The 11,751-nt window shown below is 39.5% G+C and overlaps 1 non-coding gene across 1 annotated transcript; it reads right to left on the bottom strand.

Annotated features, from left to right (window-relative positions):
* Positions 1-6,480: 6,480 nt before the first annotated feature.
* On the bottom strand, positions 6,481-6,588 carry LOC112718866 (small nucleolar RNA R71). The gene has a single exon (XR_003161193.1). It is a non-coding gene; the product is annotated as a small nucleolar RNA R71 (small nucleolar RNA).
* Between the last annotated feature and the right edge of the window lie 5,163 nt (positions 6,589-11,751).

The following is an 11,751-nucleotide window of genomic DNA, read 5'->3' as shown; positions in this document are numbered from 1 at the left end:
TAGCATCATTATCCTGAAGCTCCACGTATCCATATGGTGACACACTTGTAATCACATATGGACCTCTCTACCGGGATTTCAATTTTCTGGGGAATAATCTGAGCCTAGAGTTAAATAGCAGAACTTTCTGCCCTGGCTCAAAGACTCTGGATGATAATTTCTTATCATGCCATCTTTTTGCTTTCTCTTTGTAAATTTTTTCATTTTCGAAAGCATTGAGTCTGAATTCCTCTAGCTCATTTAACTGGAGCAATCATTTTTCTCCAGCTAACTTGGCATCAAGGTTTAGGAATCTGGTTGCCCAATAGGCCTTATGTTCCAGTTCCACTGGCAAGTGACAGGCTTTTCCATAAACCAGCTGGTATGGAGAAGTTCCTATAGGTGTCTTGAATGCTGTTCTGTATGCCCACAGAGCATCATCCAAGCTTCTTGCCCAATCCCTTCTACGGTTAATCACAATCCATTCCAGGATTCTTTTAAGTTCTCTATTAGAGACTTCAGCTTGCCCATTTGTCTGTGGATGATATGGAGTGGCCACCCTATGGCTAACTCCATATCTAACCAAAGCAGAGTAAAGCTGTTTATTGCAGAAATGAGTGCCCCCATCACTGATTAGTACTCTAGGGATACCAAATCTGCTGAAGATATATTTTTGGAGGAATTTTAGCACTATTTTAGTATCATTAGTGGGTGTTGCTATAGCTTCTACCCATTTGGATACATAATCCACTGCCACCAGAATATAAGTGTTTGAGTATGATGGTGGGAATGGCCCCATGAAGTCAATACCCCATACATCAAACAACTCAATCTCCAAGATCCCTTATTGAGGCATGGAATAACTGTGAGGCAGATTGCCAGATCTTTGGCAACTGTCACAATTAAGTACAAACACTCGGGAGTCTTTATAGAGAGTATGCCAGTAGAAGCCACATTGGAGGACTCTTGTGGCTGTTCGCTCACTTCCAAAATGTCCTCCATTCTGTGATCCAGGCAGTGCCAGAGGATCTTCTGTGCTTCTTCTTTAGGCACACATCTACGGATTACTCCGTCTACACATCTCTTGAAGAGATATGGTTCATCCCAAAGATAGTACTTTGCATCCGTGATCAATTTCTTTGTTTGCTGCCTACTGTACTCTTTGGGTATGAATCTTACTGCCTAGTAGTTTGCAATGTCTACAAACCACGGCACCTCCTGGATGGCAAAAAGTTGCTCATCTGGAAAGTTTTCAGAGATCTCAGTAAGAGGGAGGGACGCCCCTTCTACTGGTTCTATTCGGGACAGGTGATCTGCTACTTAATTCTCTATCCCTTTTCTGTCTCGTATTTCTATATCAAACTCTTGTAGAAGCAACACCCATCTTATGAGTCTGGGTTTTGAATCCTACTTTATGAGTAGATATTTAAGAGCAGCATGGTCAGTGTACACAATCACTTTTGATCCTACTAAATAAGATCTGAACTTGTCAATGGTGTAAACCACTACAAGTAGCTCTTTTTCTGTGGTTGTGTAGTTCTTCTATGCGTCATTTAGAACACGACTGGCATAATAAATAATGTGCAGAAGCTTATCATGCCTTTGTCCCAACACTGCACCAATGGCATGGTCACTGGCATCACACATTAATTCAAATGGTAATGTCCAGTCTGGTGCAGAGATGACTGGTGCTGTAACCAGCTTAGCTTTCAGAGTTTCAAATGCCTGTAGACACTCTTTATCAAAGATAAATGGCGTGTCAGCAGCTAGCAGATTACTCAGAGGTTTGGCGATTTTTGAAAAATCCTTTATAAACCTCCTATAAAATTCTGCATGCCCCAGAAAGCTTCTGATTGCCTTAACATTGGCAGGTGGTGGTAATTTTTGAATTACCTCTACTTTAGCTTGATCCACTTCTATTCCCTTGTTCAAAATTTTGTGCCCAAGGAAAATTCCTTCAGTCACCATAAAGTGACATTTCTCCCAGTTTAAAACCAGGTTAGTCTCTTGGCACCTCTTTAGAACAAGTGCTAGATGGTCAAGACAGGAGCTGAATGAGTCTCCAAATACTGACAAGTCATCCATGAAGACTTCCAGAAATTTTTCCACCATATCAGAGAAAATTGAGAGCATGCACCGTTGAAAGGTTGCAGGTGCATTGCACAGGCCAAATGGCATCCTTCTGTATGCAAATACTCTAGATGGACATGTGAATGCTGTTTTCACTTGATCCTAGAGATCTACTGCAATTTGATTATAACCTGAATATCCATCCAGGAAGCAGTAGTATTCATGACCTGCTAGTCTTTCTAGCATCTGGTCTATGAAGGGTAAAGGAAAATGATCCTTTCTGGTAGCTGTATTGAGCCTTCTATAATCAATACACAAACGCCACCCTGTAACTGTTTTTGTAGGAACCAGTACATTTTTTTTATTATAAACCACTGTCATCCCACCTTTCTTAGGGACGACTTGGACAGGGCTTACCTAGGGGCTATCAGAAATAGGATAAATAATCCTAGCCTCTAGTAATTTAGTGACCTCCTTCTGCACCACCTCCTTCATAGCTGGATTTAGCCACCTCTGTGGTTGAACCACTGGCTTAGCATTACCCTCCAATAGGATTTTGTACATGCATCTAGCTGGGCTAATGCCCTTAAGATCACTGATGGACCACCCAAGAGCTATCTTGTGTGTCCTTTGCACTTGAATTAGTGCTTCCTCTTCCTGTGGCTCTAAGGTAGAGCTTATGATTACAGGGAAGGTATCACCTTCTCCTAGAAATGCATATTTCAGGGATGGTGGTAATGGTTTGAGCTCGGGTTTGGGAGGTTTGATGAGCGGATAATTTATACGCTTTTTGGCATTGTTTTTAGTATGTTTTTAGTATGTTTTAATTAGTTTTTTTATTATATTTTTATTAGTTTTTATTTAAAATTCACTTTTCTAGACTTTACTATGAGTTTGTGTGTTTTTCTGTGATTTCACGTATTTTCTGGCTGAAATTGAAGGACCTGAGCAAAAATTTGATTCAGAGGCTAAAAAGGACTACAGATGCTGTTGGATTCTGACCTCCCTGAACTCGAAGTGGATTTTTTTGAGCTACAAAAGCCCAATTGGCGCGCTCTCAATTGCGTTGGAAAGTAGACATCCTGGGCTTTCCAGAAATGTATAATAGTTTATACTTTGCCTGAGATTCGATAGCCCAAACAGGCGTTTCAAGTCAGCTCAAGAATTCTGGCGTTAAACGCCAGAACTGGCACAAGAATGGGAGTTAAACGTCCAAACTGGCACAAAAGCTGGTGTTTAACTCCAGGAAAAGTCTCTACACATGAAAACTTCAATGCTTAGCCCAAGCACACACCAAGTGGGCCCGGAAGTGGATTTTTATGTCATTTACTCATCTTTGTAAACCCTAAGCTACTAGTTCTCTACAAATAGGACCTTTTGCTATTGTATTAAACATCTTTTGATCACTTGAGATCTTAGGATCATCTTTGGACGTCTAGTTCTTAGATTATGGGAGGCTGGCCATTCAGCCATGCCTAGACCTTGTTCTTATGTACTTTCAATGGTGGAGTTTCTACATACCATAGATTAAGGTGTGGAGCTCTGCTGTACCTCGAGTATTAATGCAATTACTATTGTTCTTCTATTCAATTCGGCTTATTCTTGTTCTAAGATATCACTTGTTCCTCAACTTGATGAATGTGATGATCCGTGACACTCATCATCATTCTCACCTATGAACGTGTGCCTGACAACCACTTCCGTTCTACCTTAGATTGAGTGGATATCTCTTGGATCCCTTAATCGGAATCTTCGTGGTATAAGCTAGAATTGATGGCGGCATTCAAGAGAATCCGGATGGTCTAAACCTTGTCTGTGGTATTCTGAGTAGGATTCAAGGATTGAATGATTGTGACGAGCTTCAAACCTGCGATTGTGGGGCGTTAGTGACAGACGCAAAAGAATTACTGGATTCTATTTCGACATGATCGAGAACCGACAGATGAATAGCCGTGCTGTGACAGAGCGGGTTGAACATTTTCACTGAGAGGACGGAGCTGTAGCCATTGACAACGGTGATGCCCAACATACAGCTTGCCATGGAAATAAGTAAGAAGGATTGGAGGAAGACAGTAGGAAAGCAGAGAGACGGAAGGGACAAAGCATCTACATACGCTTATCTAAAATTCTCGCCAATGAATTGCATAAGTATCTCTATCTTTACTTTATGTTTTATTTATCTTTTAATCATTAATCCTCCATAACCATTTGAATCTGCCTGACTGAGATTTACAAGATGACCATAGCTTGCTTCATACCAACAATCTCCGTGGGATCGACCCTTACTCGCGTAAGGTTTATTACTTGGACGACCCAGTGCACTTGTTGGTTAGTTGTGCGAAGTTGTGATAAAGAATTGAGATTGCAATTGAGCGTACCATGTTGATGGCGCCATTGATTTCGTGCACCAAGTTTTTGGCGCCATTGCCGGGGATTGTTCGAGTTTGGACAACTGACGGTTCATCTTGTTGCTTAGATTAGGTATTTTTCTTCAGAATTTTTAAGAAAGAATTCTAGAGTTTCAAGGTGATGTTTTTATCATCACCAAAGCTGATTGATTTTCATCAATTTAGCTCTTGAATGTAATGTCCTGATGAAGCTTGGCTAGCCATGTCTAATCTTATTAGACTACAGCTTTAGACTAACCTTGCATGATTCCTGGAATTCTTATTAAAAAATTTGAATCTCTTTATTTTCTTTTCCATATAATTTTCAAAAAATCCAAAAAAATTACAAAGTCATAAAAATAAAAAATATTTTATATTTCTTGTTTGAGTCTAGTGTCTCATTTTAAGTTTGGTGTCAATTGCATGTTTCTGTTCTTCTTGCATTTTTTCGAATTCATTCATGTGTCTTCATTGATCTTCAAGTTGTTCTTGATGATTTCCTTGCTCTGATCTTTAAATTCTCTTGTCTTGAGTGTTTTGTTGTTTCTCATATGCATTCTCAATTTGTTAGTGTCAGTAGTATACAAACTTCTAAGTTTGGTGTCTTGCATGCATTGTTTATTTGATTTTAGTTGCATTTTGATTATTCCTCATCATTAAAAATCCAAAAAAAAAATTTTCAAAAGTGTGTCTTTTCAAGTCAATAATACAGAGAATTGAAGATTCAGAACATACAGCAGAGGAATTACACAGAAAAAGCTGGGCGTTTAACGCCCAAAAGGATAGCATTTTGGGCGTTAAATGCTAGAATGGATACCATTCTGGGCGTTTAACGCCAGGATGGCACAAGATGGAAGATTTTGTTTTTAATTCAATTTTTTTTTTCAAGTTTTCATAATTTTTCAAAATCAAATCTTTTCCAAATCATATCTTTTCAATCATATATTTTCAAAATCAATTTCTTTCCATTTTCAAAAATACTTGCTAACAATTAATGATTTGATTCAACATTTCAAGTATGTTGCCTTTTCTGTTGAGAAAGGTTTAATGTTTGAATCATATCTTTTCTTGTTAGCCAAGTCATTAATTTTAAAAATCAAATCTTTTTAAATTGTTTTTCAACCATATCTTTTTAAAACCATAACTTTTCAATCATATCTTCTTAATCACATTTTTTTCAAAATTAATTTTCAATCATATCTTTTTGCTTTCTAATTTCAAAATTTTTTTTTAATTTCACTTAATTTCATTCCCAATCTTAGTTTTCGAAAATCAATTACCATTTTTCAAAATTTCTTTTAATTAATTCACTTTAATTTTCGAAAATTTCTTTCCCTCTTCTCACATCTTTCTATTTATGGACTAACACTCCTCCTCAATGCACAATTCGAACTCTATCTCTCTTGATAAGTTCGAATTCTTCTACATTCTCCTTCTATTTTTCTTTTCCTCTGAGATATCAAGGAATCTCTATACTGTGACATAGAGGATTCCATACTTTCTTGTTCTCTTCTCTTTCATATGAGCAGGAGCAAAGACAAAGGCATTCTTGTTGAAGCTGACCTTGAACCTAAAAGGACCTTAAAGCGAAAGCTAAGAGAAGCTAAAGCACAATTCTCTGTAGAGGACCAAAGAAGACATGGCAGCTGAAAACAACAACAATGCAAACAATGCAAGGAAGGTGCTGGGTGACTTTACTGCACCTACTCCCGACTTCTATAGGAGAAGCATCTCTATCCCTGCCATTGGAGAAAACAACTTTGAGCTTAAGCCTCAATTAGTTTCTCTAATGCAACAGAATTGCAAGTTCCATGGACTTCCATTGGAAGATCCTCATCAGTTTTTAGCTGAGTTCTTGCAAATCTGTAACACTGTCAAGACCAATGGGGTTGACCCTGAGGTCTACAGACTTATGCTATTCCCTTTTGCTGTAAGAGATAGAGCTAGGACATGGTTGGACTCACAACCTAAAGAAAGCCTGAACTCTTGGAAAAAGCTAGTCAATGCCTTCTTGGCAAAGTTCTTTCCACCTCAAAAATTGAGTAAGCTTAGAGTGGAAGTCCAAACCTTCAAACAGAAGGAAGGTGAATCCCTCTATGAAGCTTGGGAAAGATACAAATAATTGATCAAAAAGTGTCCTTCTGACATGCTTTCTGAATGGAGCATCATAGGTATCTTCTATGATGGTCTGTCTGAACTGTCCAAGATGTCATTGGACAGCTCTGCTGGAGAATCTCTTCATCTGAAGAAGACGCCTGCAGAAGTTCAAGAACTCATTGAAATAGTTGCAAATAACCAATTCATGTACACTTCTGAAAGGAATCCTGTGAACAATGGGACGAATCAGAAGAAATGAGTTCTTGAGATTGATACTCTGAATGCTATATTATCTCAGAACAAAATATTGACTCAGCAAGTCAATATGATTTCTCAAAGTCTATTTGGAATGCAAGTTGCACCAGGCAGTACTAAGGACGCTTCATCTGAAGAAGAAGCTTATGATCCTGAGAACCCATCAATGGAAGAGGTGAATTACATGGGAGAACTCTATGGAAACACCTATAATCCTTCATGGAGAAATCATCCAAATCTCTCATGGAAGGATCAACAGAGACCTCAACAAGGTTTCAACAACAATAATGGTGGAAGAAACAGGTTTGGCAATGGCAAGCCTTTTCCATCATCTTCTCAGCAACAGATAGAGAATTCTAAGCAGAGTCACTCTGACTTAGCAGCCATGGTCTCTGATCTAATCAAAACTACTCAAAGTTTCATGACTGAAACAAGGTCCTCCATTAGAAACTTGGAGGCACAAGTGGGTCAGCTGAGTAAGAAAGTTACTGAACTCCCTCCTAGTACTCTTCCAAGCAATACAGAAGAAAATCTAAAAGGAAAGTGTAAGGCCATCAACATGGCTGAATTTGGAGAGGAGAAAGAGGCAGTGAGCGCCACTGAGGAAGACCTCAATGGAGGTCTACTGGCCTCCAATGAGTTCCCTAATGAGGAACCATGAGAATTTGAGGCTCACACTGAGACCATAGAGATTCCATTGGATTTACTTCTGCCATTCATGAGCTCTGATCAGTATTCTTCCTCTGAAGAGGATGAAGATGTCACTGAAGAGCAAGTTGCTAAGTACATTGGAGCAATCATGAAGCTAAATGACAAGTTATTTGGTAATAAGACTTGGGAGGATGAACCCCCTTTGCTCACCAAAGAACTGGATGACTTGACTAGGCAGAAATTACCTCAAAAGAGGTAGGATCCTGGGAAGTTCTCAATACCTTGTACCATAGGCACCATGACCTTTAAAAAGGCTCTGTGTGACCTAGGGTCAAGTATAAACCTCATGCCTCTCTCTGTAATGGAGAAGCTAGGGATCTTTGAGGTGCAAGCTGCAAGAATCTCACTAGAGATGGCAGACAATTCAAGAAAACAAGCTTATGGACTTGTAGAGGATGTTCTGGTAAAGATTGAAGACCATTACATCCCTGCTGATTTTATAGTCCTAGAGACTGAAAAGTGCATGGATGAATCCATCATCCTTGGCAGACCCTTCCTAGCCACAGCAAAGGCTATGATTGATGTTGACAGAGGAGAATTGATCATTCAAGTGAATGAAGAATCCTTTATGTTTAAAGCTCAAGGATATCCCTCTATAACCATGGAGAAGAAGCATGAAGAGCTTCTCTCAAAACAGAGTCAAACAGAGCCCCCACAGTCAAACTCTAAGTTTGGTGTTGGGAGGCCACAACCAAATTCTAAGTTTGGTGTTGAACCCCCACATTCAAACTCTAAGTTTGGTGTTTGGAGGTTCCAACATTGCTCTGAGTATCTGTAAGGCTCCATGAGAGCCCATTGTCAAGCTACTGACATTAAAAAAGCGCTTGTTGGGAGGCAAGCCAATGTTATATTTATCTATTTTCCATTGTTATTTTATGTTTTCTATAGGTTGATGATCATGGGAAGTCACAATCAATTGAAAAAGTAAAAACAGAATAAAAAACAGAAAGAGAAACAGCACACCCTGGAGGAAAATTTGCTGGCATTTAAACACCAATGAAGATAGCAAAATGGGCGTTTAATGCCCAGTCTGGCACCATTCTGGGCGTTTAACGCCAGAAAGGGGCACCAGACTGGCGTTTAACACTAGGAATGGGCAAGAAGCTGGCGTTAAACGCCAGAAATGGGCACCAGCCCGGGTTTAACGCCAGGATTGGCAGAAGGAGCATTTTTGCTCGCCACTTGGTGCAGGGATGAGCTATCCTTGACACCTCAAGATCTATGGACCCCACAGGATCCCCACCTACCCCACCACTCTCTCTCTTCTTCACCCATTCACCAATCACCTCAACACCTCTTTCCCAAAAACCCCTCACCTATCAAATCCCACCATTCTGTTCACCACTCACATCCATCCTTCATAAAACCCCACCTACCTCACCATTCAAATTCAAACCACTTTCCCTCCCAAACCCACCCATATTGGCCGAACCCTACCCCTCTCTCCACCCCTATATAAACCCATCTTCACTCCTTTATTTTCACACAACCTATACACTACTTCTACCCCTTGGCCGAAAAACAAAGCCACCTCCATCTCCTCTATTTTTTCTTCTTCTACTCTCTTCTTTCTTCTTTTGCTCGAGGACGAGCAAACCTTCTAAGTTTGGTGTGGTAAAAGCATTGCTTTTTGTTTTTCCATAACCATTTATGGCATCTAAGGCCGGAGAAGCCTCTAGAAAGAGGAAAGGGAAGGCAAAAGCTTCCACCTCCGAGTCATGGGAGATGGAGAGATTCATCTCAAGGGTGCATCAAGACCACTTCTATGAAGTTGTGGCCATGAAGAAGGTGATCCCCCAGGTCCCTTTCAAACTTAAAAAGAGTGAATATCCGGAGATCTGACATGAGATCCGAAGAAGAGGTTGGGAAGTTCTTACCAATCCCATTCAACAAGTCAGAATCTTAATGGTTCAAGAGTTCTATGCCAATGCATAGATCACCAAGAACCATGATCAAACTGTGAACCCGGACCCAAAGAATTGGCTTACAATAGTTTGGGGGAAATGCTTAGATTTTAGTCCGAAAAATGTACGGTTGGCATTCAACTTGCTCATGATGCAAGGAGATGAACACCCCTACATTAGAAAGGTCAACTTTGATCAAAGGTTGGACCAAGTCCTCATAGACATTTGTGAAGAGGGCGCTCAATGGAAGAGAGATTCAAGAGGGAAGCCGGTTCAACTGAGACGGCATGACCTCAAGCCCGTGGCTAGGGGATGGTTGGAGTTTATCCAACGCTCAATCATTCCCACTAGCAACCGGTCTGAAGTTACTATAGACCAGGCTATCATGATTCATAGCATCATGATTGGAGAGGAAGTAGAAGTTCATGAGGTTATATCCCAAGAACTTTATAAGGTGGCGGACAAGTCCTCTACCTTGGCAAGGTTAGCCTTCCCTCATCTCATTTGTCACCTCTGTAATTCAGTTGGAGTTAACATAGAGGGAGACATCCTCATTGATGAGGACAAGCCCATCTCTAAGAAAAGGATGGAGCAAACAAGAGATCCCACTCATCATGAAATCCCTGAGATGCCTCAAGGGATGCACTTTCCTCCACAAAACTATTGGGAGCAAATCAACACCTCCCTAGGAGAATTGAGTTCCAACATGGGACAACTAAGGGTGGAGCACCAAGAACATTCTATCCTCCTCCATGAAATTAGAGAAGATCAAAGAATCATGAGAGAAGAGCAACAAAGGCAAGGAAGAGACATTGAGGAGCTCAAGCTCTCCATAAGATCTTCAAGAGGAAGAACAAGCCGCCATCACTAAGGTGGACCCATTTTTTAATCTCCTTATCCTTTATTTCTCTGTTTTTCGAATTTTTATGCTTATGTGTATTTATGTTTGTGTCTTACATTAGTGTCTTAGTGTCTATGCCTTAAAGTTATGAATGTCCTATGAATCTATCACCTTTCTTAAATGAAAAATGTTCTTAATTGAAAAAGAGAAGAATTGCATGAATTTTGAATTTTATAACAGATTAATTATTTTGATGTGGTGGCAATACTTTGACTTCTGAATGTATGCTTGAACAGTGCATATGTCTTTTGAATTTGTTGTTCATGAATGTTTGCTCTTGAAAGAATGATGAAAAAGGAGATATGTTACTGAGAATCTGAAAAATCATAAAAATGATTCTTGAAACAAGAAAAAGCAATGAATTCAAAAAAAAAAGAGAGAGAAAGCAAGCAGAAAAAGCCAATAGCCCTTTAAACCAAAAGGCAAGGGTAAAAATAAAGTCGTGATCCAAGGCAAAAAGAGTGTGCTTAAGAACCCTGAACACGTCTAATTAATACTGATCTTCATAGATATTTTTGGAATTCATTGCATATTCTCTTCTTTTTATCTTATTTGATTTTCAGTTGCTTGGGGACAAGCAACAATTTAAGTTTGGTGTTGTGATGAGTGGATAATTTATACGCTTTTTGGCATTGTTTTTAATATGTTTTTAGTATGTTTTAGTTAGTTTTTATTATATTTTTATTAGTTTTTATTTAAAATTCACTTTTCTGGACTTTACTATGAGTTTGTGTGTTTTTCTATGATTTCAGGTATTTTCTGGCTGAAATTGAGGGACCTGAGCAAAAATCTGATTCAGAGGCTAAAAAGGACTGCAGATGCTGTTGGATTCTGACCTCCCTGCACTCGAAGTAGATTTTCTGAAGCTACAGAATCCCAATTGGCGCGCTCTCAATTGCGTTGGAAAGTAAACATCCTGGGCTTTCCAGAAATGTATAATAGTTCATACTTTGTTCGAGATTTGATGACCCAAATAGGCGTTCCAACTCAGCTCAAGAATTCTGGCGTTAAATGCCGGAACTGGCACAAGAATGGGAGTTAAATGCCCAAACTGGCACAAAAACTGGCGTTTAACTCCAAGAAAAGTCTCTACACATGAAAGCTTCAATGCTCAGCCGAAGCACACATCAAGTGGGCCCGGAAGTGGATTTTTATGTCATTTACTCATCTTTGTAAACCCTAAGCTACTAGTTCTCTACAAATAGGACCTTTTGCTATTGTATTAGACATCTTTTGATCACTTGAGATCTTAGGATCATCTTTGGACGTATAGTTCTTAGATTATGGGAGGCTGGCCATTCGGCCATGCCTAGACCTTGTTCTTATGTATTTTCAACGGTGGAGTTTCTACACACCATAGATTAAGGTGTGGAGCTCTGCTGTACCTCGAGTATTAATGCAATTACTATTGTTCTTCTATTCAATTCGGCTTATTCTTGTTCTAAGA

Source organism: Arachis hypogaea, chromosome 10 (assembly GCF_003086295.3).
Source record: "Arachis hypogaea cultivar Tifrunner chromosome 10, arahy.Tifrunner.gnm2.J5K5, whole genome shotgun sequence".
Taxonomy (NCBI): domain Eukaryota; kingdom Viridiplantae; phylum Streptophyta; class Magnoliopsida; order Fabales; family Fabaceae; genus Arachis; species Arachis hypogaea.
This window is presented reverse-complemented; position numbering and strand designations above follow the sequence as displayed.